The sequence below is a fragment of the Lycium barbarum genome, chromosome 6 (genome assembly GCF_019175385.1).
Source record: "Lycium barbarum isolate Lr01 chromosome 6, ASM1917538v2, whole genome shotgun sequence".
In the NCBI taxonomy this organism is placed as follows: domain Eukaryota; kingdom Viridiplantae; phylum Streptophyta; class Magnoliopsida; order Solanales; family Solanaceae; genus Lycium; species Lycium barbarum.
The window spans coordinates 134930687-134944451 of record NC_083342.1 but is presented as its reverse complement, the minus strand read 5'-3'; the positions used below and the strand labels follow the sequence as shown (position 1 = coordinate 134944451).

Here is a 13765-nt window from a genome sequence, read left to right as displayed (position 1 = left end):
GGGAGAGGGTTTCGGGTTTGAGGGGCAAAATTGACCCTCCAAAATCTTGCTTCAAAAATTCATTTCTTGTTAAATTCCTACTAATTCAAGGTTCCTTTGCATCTTGGTATAGTTGGATTGGAGTGGGGAGCACTAGAATCTCCAAGGTGATCATATATTCAAGTGAAGGAGACTTGAGGAAAAGGTAAGAATTTCTACCTTTTTATTGTGTTGTTGAGTTTTGTTTGTGTTGTAGTATGTAGAAATGTGTTGATTGGATGGAAAAATGGAAGTTTGCAATGTGGGTTTGGAATTGGAGGTGTAGCCGTGTGTATATATATGTTGTATAGCCAAAAATGTGTTGAAACTATGTTGTATTCTAGTTGTGAATGTGATGGAATTCATGTTGAGAATGAAAGTGGAATAAATTTGATTGAATTGCTAAAATAGCACTTGGCCGTGTGGTGTATTTGGCTTGAGAATAAAATGGATTAAGTTTGTTTAGTGTATTGGAGTGTTATTGTAATGCTTGATATGTGAATGAAGTTAGAATGATATAAGTTTGTATTGAATTGGAATATAGAAACTTATGTCGTTTTAGTATAATTTTCCGACATTAAGGAAATGAAGTTGTTTGATTGCTAATAGTGATGATCATTGATGAATTTGGAAGTTGGAAACTTGTTATGAAGTTATATGCCAAAGATTTGATGTTTTGCATAAATTAAGACTTTGGCGGAAAATTGTATATTATGTATATCAAGTGTATATCTTAAGGAAAATGATATGAAATGCCTCTAAATCTATGTTGTGATGATCTTGAGTAATTATGGATGTGAAAGTAATGATGTTAGTTTGAAAGTTTGGATTAGAAGGGAAGTTATGGCAAGTTGTGGAAACAATGACTAGTTGAAGGATAATTGTGTTGTTAATGCTTTTTGTTGATGTTAATGTTGTTGTTTGGGTTGTTGTTGATGAATTATAGCCGAGTTGAATTCTCGGGGTGCTATATGTATAGGAGAGGTGCTGCCGAAATTTCGGTAGCCAATTATGCATCAAATTGGAACTTTGGTATTATTAGCTTACAATTGGTAAACTTGACCAATTGCAGTTTTTCGACGAAACGGGAAGTGAGATTGGAAAGGCTTAAGGAGCGTGAAAGGTATGTAAAGCAAACCCAATTCTTCCCTTGGCATGCCCCTAGTATGTTAGGGTCGGATCCGGGCCTCGAAGGACCTCTTGGCCCTCGGAATCCGCAAGACAAAATTTCAGTTTTTCTTTCAATAGAATTGAACTACTTTGATACGCTTTTTCTGAAATTATGCGATTTTGCTCCAAATTACTCAGAAAGTCATAGAATGTCTGTAGAACCTTTTTAGGTGACTCGATATGCTTAGAGGGCACAATTTGAGCCCGCCGCCTTATAAGTCCCGAGGCGGGCCCGCTATTTACGGTTTTGCCCCTAATATGCTAAAGATTCCTTTTTAAGCGATTTTTGAAAGAAATGTTTTAATTACCCTACTAATCGCTTAACGAATATTATTCTAAATATTCTATTAAATCTTATAAATTATTTTGACACTCGGAATGACTTCAGTAAAGTTATATTTTTGTAAATTATTATGATATCCGAATTGTATTAATTCTGATTCCGTCCGACTCCATTTGATTTGTTTGTCTTCGCTACGCCTCATCGAGTCTTTGAAAATACTTATGATATTTTTAAATTGCATTAGTCTCTCACTACTCCATTCGTGGATGTCCCAATGTTTCCCACACTGAGCCCGGGCCAGGATATGTTGTCAAGCGTAATTCTCTGCATTGTTCGCCGCGTCCCGTTGTGAGGAGGCAGGTATACGCGTACATGGGTCTGTGGAGTATGATGTGCCATGTCCGCCTATTCTGATCTGATCTGTATGGCCATTTTGATATGACATTATATGATACGGGGCCACGCCCCTTTTTCTGATTCCTCTGTATAGTGGCACCAGCGTCGGGAGGGTGGCCACATTCTGTCTGCCGAGTCCCGTGTCAGGGACCGGATATGATATGATATGACATATGTTTTTGTACGCATTCTGTCTGTTTTGGAAATATGCATTTGACACTCTGGATTCTGTACTCATTTTCTGTAACCAATATGATTTGACTTATGTGATTCCGCTTTACATATTCAGTACATATTTCGTACTGACCCCCTTTCTTCGGGGGCTGCGTTTTCATGCCGCGCAGGTACTGACGACAGGTTCGCTGATCCACACGTTTAGGATCCTATTTCTGCTATTTGGGGCGCTCTCTTCTACAGAGCCCATCTTTTGGTACAGTCTGTCACTGCTATCTGGATATGTACTTTGTTCAGGGTATGACGGGGCCCTGTCCCGTCTTATGATTATGATATGTTCTGTAGAGGTCTGTGGATACATCTGTGTGGGTTCTGTACATATGTTTGGGATATTCTGTTCTGTGATGGCCTTATCGGCCTATGTGTGCCAAGTCTGCTTTTCTGCTAAGTTCTGTAGCGACCACTAATATTATTATTATATTATTATTCTGTTAATATGCTAATTTGGGGTATCGGGTACGTATAGGTGCCCAGCTCGGGCACTGGTCGCGGCCCACGGGGTTGGGTCGTGACAATATACATATAATGTTTGCGTATATAACGCCTTCTAGTCACGGGTCAACATACATATATATAAATGAATGTAATGCATGAATAGTTGTATACATAAAATTGAACCCATGAACAAAAGGGATAATCATAGAGGGTGAGGGGTACATGAACATCAAAGACTGAAATACTCCTAATACTTCTAAGAGTAGTGTAATATGGACTCGCTTACTCGCTTATTGGATCGTGTCATAGGATCATGCTAAAAGAAGAAAATGATCGCCTTAACATATCTTAACATATACCAAATCGTCCAACTCCTACTTCTCGACTTGTAAATCTACAATTAAGATAACATAGACCTTCATTAGACTATGTACTTCACTTGCTAACCTCCTTTAGATGTATAGAGAGCTTAACGAATCATGGACAACATTTCTCTCATAAGCTTAACAACCCTTCAACTTCTCATTCACTTTAATAACAACTATAACAACAATAACAACACTTATATATAAAAATATATTCAAATCCATTCCCAATCATCTCTTACAATAACCCTAAGTTACTACTTGTCTTTCATCAACTTACCACTTTCACAACTTCCCCCTCTTTACTTAGGATCACTAAAACTCTTGATACTCAACTTAAATACAAAGGTAGAAATAATTTACATACCTTGAGGGGTCAAGAATCCCAAGAATCACTTCAACCCCAACTCTCTAAACTCCACACTTGAAAAAACCCTAGAAGCAACCTTTCTCCTTCACCATCTCGGGTTTTCGAGGTCTGGGTCTCATCAAGTTTTCACTAGTATGATGGAAAATATTGGGAGAGAATATATCAGGGTTTTCTGATTTTTGGAAGGGGGAAAATATGAAATGAAGTCGTGACCCACATATTTATACTTGGAGGCCAAAAAGGCTACAGCGGTCCAGTTCGACGAGCGGGTCGACGGCCCATCAACATGTCCACGGTTCGTCGACTTACCCGTCGACCTGCGCCTGCAAATGCATGGATGCGGAATCTCATCCACGCCGCATGTCGACGGTCTGTCGAACATGTTGACGATCCGTCGATGATTACTGGTGTCTGCAGATTTCTCTGATTCGGTTCGGATCGCATCTATTCGATTCGTTCAACTTCTAACTCTGAGAATTACCCAAAACACATACTAGTACTATTGTTAATGGGATAAGGCACCTCCAAACTCAGGCTCGAGTCTCTATTCCAAGGGCATACCCGATTAGGAAACCATAGGTTCTACTACTATGAAAACGAGGGGTCTAACAAAGGTCTTGTGGCGGAAGAATAATCGAGAGAAAATGACTTAGGAAGCAGAAGAAAACATGAAGTCCAAGTACCCGCACTTATTTCAACCCCCGGGAGAGGTCCACGATGAGACATCAATATTATGAGGTATGTATGCTTTCTTTTTATGCTTTTGGTCGCGTGTGGCCATAATTTCTTACTATTGTGTTGTAGCCCTATGAGGCAATGTTATTATGGGCTGTTGTGACAAGATGGTAGCGCCATATTACAGAGAAAACTCTGGAGAAATTTCTGTAGAATTCCTGAGAACTTAACATTCGAGGACGAATGTTTTTAAAGGGGGGAGAATGTTACACCTCTCATTTTCATGGTAGGAAAACTTACGGCTACCTAGTCGAGTGTACCTTGGAATGGAGTCCGAACTCGAGATTTGTGAAATTACACATTTTACCCCGTGGATGGAAGTTCTCGCAGGTGACCTCTGTGATTTGCCGGGTTATACGTTGAACGGACCAAAACGACGCAACAGACTGAATCAGAAAAATTACAGGCACCAGTCACCATTGACAGGCCATCGATCATGTCGACAGGCCATCGATTAGGTCGTCATTATGACTCTGAGATTTCTGAGCTGCAGAAGAAATTCGATGGGTCTGGTCGATGAGCTATCGACGTGTCGACGGTCCGTCAACCAAACCGTCGAACAAGACATCTGGAACCTTCTGATTCTAGGTATAAATATTTAAGACCACAGCTTATTTATCATTTTTCCTCAATATCAGACTATAGAAACCCTTGAAAATTTCTTCCCAACACATTTCTTTAAATTAGTAAATATTAAGGTAAAATCTAAGCCCGTAAACCCAAGCTAGTGAAGGAAAAATATTATTTCTAGGGTTTAATCAAGTCAAGAAGCTTGGGAAGTGGAGTTGAAGTTGGGCTTCGAGATTCTAGACTCTTCAAGGTATGTGAATGATGCTGATCTTTTTATTTAAGTTAAATATCGATAGTTTTAGTGATTATAAGCAAAAGAAATATAGTTATAGAAGTGATAAATTGAATAGAGACCAAGATGAGATTAAGAGTTGTTTTGAATGAGGATTTGGGATGGATTAGATTATATTTTGCTATGTAAGAGCGGATGATGTTGTTGTTGATGTTGTTATTGATGTTGGATTGAGTTGGAAGTTAAGGGAAATATTGCCCACCATTTAATAAGGTTTTATTACACTCAATAGGATTATCAAATGAGGTGAGAGGCCTAATTATGGTTTGTGTTATCCCAATTGTAGACTTGTGAGTTCAAGAGGTAGAAATCGAACGCATTGACACGCTTAAAGGTATGTAAGGCTAGTACCTTCTTTTCCAAGGCATGATTCTTATGACATGACTTCTTTTATTATTCCATGACCTTCTTACATTTTAGAAACTATGAGTCCATGTTTATAAAGAGCTTCTCACGAGGTAAAGATAAGAGATACGTTATGAATATGGTGTGATAATTCCACAAAGCTAATGATCCCTATACAATTATTTGATGTTATTCATTGTTGCTAGACCCACCTTATGATGCTAGTTCCTTCAAGGCGAGGTGTGATGATCATGGTTACGCCATAATGAAATCGTGGGTTCTCGACCTTACGTCACCCCGAAAGGGTTATAGTTTGTCTTTGAGCTTTTATGCATGCTTTATGATAAGTTTACGATGATGATATTACACCGTGCCTAGATGGTCGGATATGTCGCCGCGAAGGCGGCTACATACGATTACACCGTGCTTAGATGGTAGACATGACACCGCTAAGGCAGGCTGCATATGATTACATTGTGCCTGGATGGCCGGACATGACACCACTAGTGGGCAGCGTGCGATGGTTACTCCGACGTGGGTTAACAATGATAGTATATGTGATATGTATGACATGTGTTTTCTTTTAAAGGGTAAATAGGTTATATCTTCATCTCATGTTTCATGATTTCTTTATTATGCTAGTATGATTCATGCCTTACATACTCAGTACCTTATTCGTACTGACGCCCTTTCTTTTATGGACGCTGGGTTCATGCCCACAGGTAGACAGGGAGGTGACCCAAATTTATAGGAGTTGATCAGCGGACTTACAAGAGCACTCCATTATTCCAGAGGTGCTGTTTTTGATATATCACTTTGTGTATATATTTGGGCACGATGGGATCCCGTCCCGTCCTTATGTCTAGTACTCTAGTAGAGGCTCGAAGATACGTTCGTGTGGGTAGCAGACGTCCCATGATGACTACACTATAGTTTTCTATATCATTTTTGTAGCCGTGAGGGCTTATGTATATAGACATGTGTTGCTTTGGAGGTTATATATATGTATATCTGTCCAGGTTGAGTATGATGATTAGCCTAATGAAAGGTGCTCGGTAATTAGCTCGGGTACCCGTCATGGCCCCTTTATCGAGTCGTGACACCATTAATCCTAATCTTCATACATTTCCCTGTTCCTTTAATAATCCCTTAGCAATGGAAGATGGAAGTGGGTTTTGATGAACTTTACTCTAGGATTATTAATAATTAAATTGATGGGATTTATGCTAGATTTTGATGAATCTAAGTTTCTTAATCATATATCTTCCATTATTAGCATTGAATTCTTGAATCAAAGAGTTAGGGTTTATACCCAATTTTGGGGGTTTTGCTTGAATCGGAAATTAGGTCTATCCTTGAGTTAAATCAGTAATTAGTGGTTGTGTTATGATCACCTAGTGCTTAATTTGATATTTTGCTTTTGAAATTCCAATTTTTCCCTTGTGGGCATCGTGTCATGACCCAAACCGATAGGTCATGACTAGTGCCCGAGTTGGACACTCGTATACGGACCTGTTAGATATAACTAGACTGATACTAAGGACAATGTGGAAATCTGTAAAAGCATGTTGTAGACTCATAATGCCATATATAAGAATGAACCTGCCTCCTGAGGAGTCACAATTAACCAAACATCACAAAATATGCAAGCCGACAAGGCTGCCACTATACGCGGGAATATCCAAAACGAACTACATCTGTATAGCTGACTAAACCATATATACACAACCCACATGTGTCTACAGACCTCTAAGAGTATAACAAAGTCTATGTCAAAGGGATCTGTACCAAAATAACTCAAGCCCCGTAACAATGGAGCTCTCCAAGCAGCTGAGCAGAAGTCCTAAGCCGGAGGATCACCAAACTGAGAATCTGTACCTGCAGGTATGAAACGCAGCCCCCGAAGAAAGGCAGTCAGTACGAATAATGTACTGAGTATGTAAGGCATAAATAACAACATATATGGATATGAAAGGTAATATGGAATGGGAGGGATAGCTTGTATATCTTAAAATCATTTGTACACAAGCACCTATTTATATATATATACACATATAATATAAATATTAGTGTTGTAGAACGTGCAACCTGATCAATAAATGTTAGTGCTGTGGAACGTACAGCCCGATCCATAATTATCATATGTCAGTGCCGACGAACGTACAGCCCGATCCACATAAGTTAGAGTCGAGGAACGTACGGCCCGATCCATATAAGTTAGTGTCGAGGAACATACGGTCCGATGCATATAAGTTAGTACCGAGGAACATACGGCCCGATATATATATAAGTTAGTGCCGAAGAACGTACGGCCTCATCCATATAAGTTAGTGCCGAGAAACGTACAGCCCAATCCATATAAGTTAGTGCTGAGGAACATACGGTTTGATCCATATAAGTTAGTGTCGAGGAACGTATGGACCGATCCATATAAGTTAGTGCCCAGGAACGTACGGCCCGATCTACATAAGTTATTGCCGAGGAACGTACGGCCCGATCCATATAAGTTAGTGCCGAGGAACGTACGGCCCGATCCATATAAGTTAGTGCCGAGGAACGTGCGGCCCGATCCATATATACCATGTTCATATACATAATGTAAATAGTACACAATAAAGCTCAGCCCCTCCCCCCCCCCCCCCACATACCCACAGCATAGAGGAGCTGCTCCAACATCCGCACTACAACCCAAAAAAATGCTCTCCAGAGCGATATATGATGCTAAATCGAGATCGAGATATAGAGAGGGTTGTCCTTTTGATGCTCCCATCCATACTCTCCAAGAATGCATTATCTAGTTCCTGTTCAAAGAATTCGTTCACTCTCCTTTTTTGATTGGAGAATTACCCCTTCTCCATTCACTCAAAAGTGGGGACTCTTTAACTATCCCTACTAAGCTGAATTTTCCAATGCCTAGTTCCAGCCTCGGATTGAGCATACATCCGTGGAGGTCGTTATTCAATAACAAGAATCTCCGTTCCAGAGCCGTACATGAGAGTTTTCATTAGATAGGTGCCCAAAGCGATCGCTATCCTTTTCTTGCTTTCTTCTTGTCTTGTATTTTTATAGAACAGCTTTATATCAGGTATAGTTGGTTAGGATGAAACGTTAGTAGATATAGCAAGTGTGTCGGGGATGCGACTTGGGAATAGTAGGTCTGGACGCCTAGCATGAAAGAGCCTTCTCTGGTAGCAACAATATACCTTAGTATCTCTCTAGCTTCCAGCCTATATAAAATGTAGTTAGCAGAGGTCAATCTGTCTGGCCTTTCCTCGCGTAAAGGACTACTTTTGCATCGGCTCTCTCTCGTTAGGTAATTATCGAGGCGAAATGATGCAAGCCCACTTGCCTCAAGGCCATTTACAAGGAGCCAAGCCTAGGAACTACAACACTTGCAAAGCCTATTCATGAAGCGGGAGGCTCTTGAGTATACTTTTGATGAGCACCTTGGATCCCAAGTCCATTTGTTGATGAAGATTGCTTGGGGAGAAGAAGAGGAAATGGAAAGTTACCACAAAGGCTAAAAGATGAAGAGTTGGCTATTCTTGCAAAGGAGATTTCAAGATTTTGAAGAAAGAAGGATAGTCAAACAAGGCCCTTTGTCTCATTAAGGGTGTTTATGTCAATTTGCCATCTTTTATTTTCTAGCATAAGTATAAATAGTTCTCTTCTTCTTCATGGAAGACTTAGACTATTTTGATTATTATTACTTGATATTTGGATATTGTAACTCTTGAGAGTTGAGTGATTGTTTAGCCTTGGATTGGGTGTTTTGTTGAGAGGATAGGTTATTAGGGATTCTAATCCCTCTTGGTCATCCTAAGAATTTGGTTGCTTCTTGTTCTTAAATTTAGATATCTTAGTTTTCTATAACTTTGGTGGCTAAATTGAGTCTAAGTTGTGTCAAATTATCTATCTCTTTATTTTCTTGCATTTTCTTATTGTTTTCATTATTAATATTGTATCAATTGGTATCAGAGCTTAGTTTAGGTTTGTTCCACCAAATCTAATCTTGGGTTTTGATTCAACAAAAAAAATCAAAATTCAAAAAAAAAAAATCGAATTTTCTTGTTGATTTTGTTGAATCTAGTGTTAGATTAGAGTTTCTTAGTGTTTCTAGAGTCTATATCTTCAATTTTGAGTTAGGGTTTGTGTTCCACCATTGTTGAGCTTCAAACCTTTAAGAACAAGGTTGGTGGGTTTGAAGAAGGAGAAAAAGATTGAGGGTTCAAGTTAATTGGGGTTTGTTCTCTAGTTGATAAGGACTCTAAATCCGAAATTTGGAGGTATTTGGCTAAGGATTGAAGGATCTATCATTTTTGGAATTTGAAGCTTTGAAAACTTCAAGAACTTGAAAGTGGTCTTGTTGAAGAAGGTGAAATTGAAGGTTGAAACCTATTGGGCTTTGTTCTCTACATTAAAGAGAACTTAGATCCGAAATTTGAGCCAATTTGGAGTTGATTTGAGGGTAGTTGAATTTTTGAATTGTTCTTGTGTTCTTGAAGACCTTCAAATCTTCATAAGGAAGAAGACTCTCCAAAGGGCCATTTGATCCAAAAGTTATCAAATAAAGTTGTGAAAAAGTGTTTGTGGACCCAACAAAAGGAAAAATCAGAAATACTTAGTCTTATTTTCTGATTTTTTGCCAAAAAAAAAAAATCACTGTACGTGTGTGCGTTGCACGTGCGGCGCACGGCCATCGCACGGGTCACGAAAAAAAATTCTTGAAAATTTCGATTCTCTGCAGAAAGTGTGTTGCACAGATTCAGAGAGGGGTATTTTGTGCGATCCTTGTGCGACGCATGGCCATCGCACGACCCTGAAAACTCCGAAAAATTTTCTAAGTGTCAGATTCAGAGAAGGGTATTTTGTGCGATCCTTGTGCGACGCATAGCCATCGCACGACCCTGAAAACTCCGAAAATTTTTCTAAGTGTCAGATTCAGAGAAGGGTGTTTTGTGCGACGCATATCTAACGCACGACCTGCAGAAGATTGTCTAAGTGCTCGAAAACGGTTTGATTCCTTCTTAACTTCCCTTCTTTGATTCTTACAACTAGTTAACAACTAGTAATCATCTTATTAGTTCCTAACTAGTTCTTGCGTCCGCATTTCTTTCGTGCCAATTCTTTCGTGCTCTTTTTTTTTCTTTTCGTTTGTGCTTCGTTGTTAATTTCTTGGTTCAAGTCCGTTAGATTGAATTGAGTTGTCCGTCTTTCCTAGTCTAACAAGAATCTATTCCGACCAAGAGTAGAATTTGAACTCTAGTGACTAGTCCACATTAACAAGCACGCACTCTTTGGCGAAAGCAACTTGTGAGGCAATTAAAGGTGCGCATACTTGAGCGATTGTGAGTTGATTTTACTAATCTAACGTGTTTGCTTGTTTTGTTGAGTTTCTTAATAGGTACCATGGCTACGGAGGATGAAACTCGAGTTCCCACCGGGGAACTCACACTAGTTGATATAATGAGGGCCTTACAAGCCTTGAACGATAAGGTGGATAGTATGAGTGGTCGAATGGAAAACATGGATAGTCGAATGGAAAACTTGGGAAGTAGGGTGGAAGCAATTGAAGGAGGTAGTAGGGAGGTCTCATATTCGCCCCGAGTACAATACCAAGGGGGCACAAGTGGAGCTACTCGAAGCACTTCACTTACATTGTCACCCGGCACCTTCCATCATCTATATAACCCCACTCCCCAAAACACCCCCCAAAACACCCCTCAAAACACAACCCTTACTCCACCAAACAATATTCCCCTAGGCCAACGGAACAATCCACCCCCACAAGATCAAACTCCAAATGATCCACATCCAAATGATCCACTCCCAAATGATCCGCACCTAAATGCACCTATGCCACCCCAACCCCATCCAAACATCCAACAACCAAATGACGATGAGATAGAAGAAGCTATATTCGACCACGAACGATATGGAGACCAAGGTTGGAGGCAACGAGGGCAAGTGTTAGACCCCGTATTTTATACGTCGAGTTATTCGCGAAAGAATCGACGTGAGATAGAAACCTCAGTTTTTTTTCTAAACTAGACCTAATCGGTTATAAATTCTACTTAGTATAAAAATGTTATTGGAAATTAGGAACTACTTAATTGTGTTGTTAAGTAAAAATTTGTAGCAACAATGAGCCAAGATGACTCAAAGTCATCTAAAATAAGGCTATATTGGAAGAAATACAAATATGCATTTAAATGTGATTCATCCACTACACTTACATTATATTGTGGACAGTCAAATTGAAAGAAATGAGTGTGAAATTCATCCAAGTGGCCTAAATTAAGGCATCCATGTGAGGCATGCATTTGAATATTGAAAGCATCCACTATTTTATGAAAGCATGCATTACTTTATGAAGGCACACATGGTGGAAGAATCATTGCACATTAAATATTGACAATTCATCCTTGTATGATTACAATGGACAAAGGTTAGTGTATGATTCATCCACCACACATGCAATTGTCTTGTAAACAATTAAAAGGAAAGGAGAAAAAGAAGGGACAATTCAGCCAACTAGCCGAAAGTAGTAGAGAAGAAGAAGTTGAATTCAAGTTTAATATTAATTGGGTGGCTCAAGGTCATGAGTGGAGCATGTGCCCAACTTGTAGGCATCATAGTTTAACCAAATTATTACTAAGAAAATCATCCATTACAATTCATTTCAACTTCACAACATAAACAAAGAAAACCTAAACCTAGAGAGAGAGAGACTCTCGGCCACATTGGCTGATTTTTGAGCTCTTTGAGTCTTGATCCAAAAATTATTTTCCAAGGTGTTTCAACCCTTTATAAGGTCCCTAGAATGTGAATATAGTCATTGGAGCAACAAGAACCATTTTCATTTCAATTCACAAACTCTAGCCAAGTTGAGAAGTCGGATTGTCAAGGTAAGATCTAACTTCCTTTTTCATGTATTAAGGGTGATGTAGATGTGTAAATGTAAGTTGTATGCATGAAATGATGTGTGTTGATGTTGGAACATGATATTAGTCATGGGGTTATATGTGTTAATGTTGAAGTATGGTTGTAACTTGATGAACATGAATCGCATGCATAAAATCATGAATGTTGGTGTTGGAATGTCGTTGAACCGTAGGGACTGTTTTAGTGGAAATGATGGACTGATTTTCCTTAGTAATTATGGTTGTTGCTATCATAGATTGCATGGTAAAAAGAATGAAAAGAATTGGAAGGTTAAAGGTGAAGTTGTGTTAGTATGAAATAAATTGAATCCATGATTTTATGTGGTTGATGTTGAAGCATGTTGAAACCGTGTGTGGACTGTTTTTGTAGAAGTTAGTGAACTAATTTTACTTGATATTTTGATTGTTATTGTCATGAATCTTATGATGAGAATAAAGGTATTAAATGGTTGGAGTTGGAACAAAAATTGTTTGTGAGTTGTTGTAAGGATTATAGTGATGACGATGTAGCTTAGTTGCGTATGAATTGATGATGTAGTTGTCGTGTGACTGCTGGTCGTAGCCTACTGAAATTATATGAAAAGAAGACATGAAATAATGTGTAAGAATCATATGTGGTTTGCGTAGTATGTTCGTAAACGTTTGCAAGAATTCCGAACATTGTTATGTTGTCAGTTAGGGACTGTTTTGGACGTGTTGTTGGTTAGGGACTGTTTTGGACGTGTTGTTTTCATTAAGTTGGAAAAAATAATTATAGTTAAGAGTATACATCATGTTGTCATAGTGGTTGGGCTGTTATAGAATCGTTTCGACGAAATATTATGACTATAGACTAACAAGAATAAATTGGATGCGACATAATCGCATGTACACTATTATCTAGTGTTGTAAAGTACGGGCTGTTTTGACACGTTGTTGTTGTTCTTATTGAGCTTGGAAGATTAATGATAATTAAGATTATGCATTGTGTTGTATGTTGGATGGACTGTTATAAAGTTGTTACATGTAAACGTTAAGGCTGCGAACTATTAGGAGTAACTTGAGAATGTAGTAGTCGTGTGTGAATCATTATTGCATGTTGCGAACGTGGGCTGTTTGGAATGTTGTGTGGGCTTCCCAGATTGGTATTGAACATCTAATTATTGATGTTGGATTGGTTGTATATAGTTAGTTTGGATACAAGAGAAAACGTCGACCAAACATTTAGAAAGGAGTTACAAACGCTAGAATACGTTTTGAATCTCCCCGTAGCTTAATCGTAGTTGTTGGCGTCTTAATATAGGTTGAAGTATTATTGGGCAGCGTATACATATTGTGTGGCGAATAAGCGCTAAAGGTATGTGAAGCTAACCCTTCTTTCTTTTTGGCATGATCGTTGTGAAATGAATATACGCTATATATACGATTCCAAAGGAAATTCCTATTCCTAGAGCCACTAGGATGGCTATTGATCTTGATTCCCATAACTTATGTTTTGCTTTATATATATTGATATGAACACATGATTTCAAAGTTCCATTTTGATATAATCCACAGGGACATCCGAAAGGTATATGATATGACTATTATTTGAAATTGCGAATGATGGGTCGTGTTGACTATCCTATT

The 13765-nt window shown here is 38.8% G+C and overlaps 1 protein-coding gene across 1 annotated transcript in view; it reads left to right on the top strand.

Annotated features, from left to right (window-relative positions):
• The window catches only part of LOC132644732 (protein NUCLEOLAR FACTOR 1-like), a 65514-nt gene that overhangs the window by 32649 nt on the left and 19100 nt on the right, over nucleotides 1-13765 (top strand). The window lies entirely within an intron of this gene.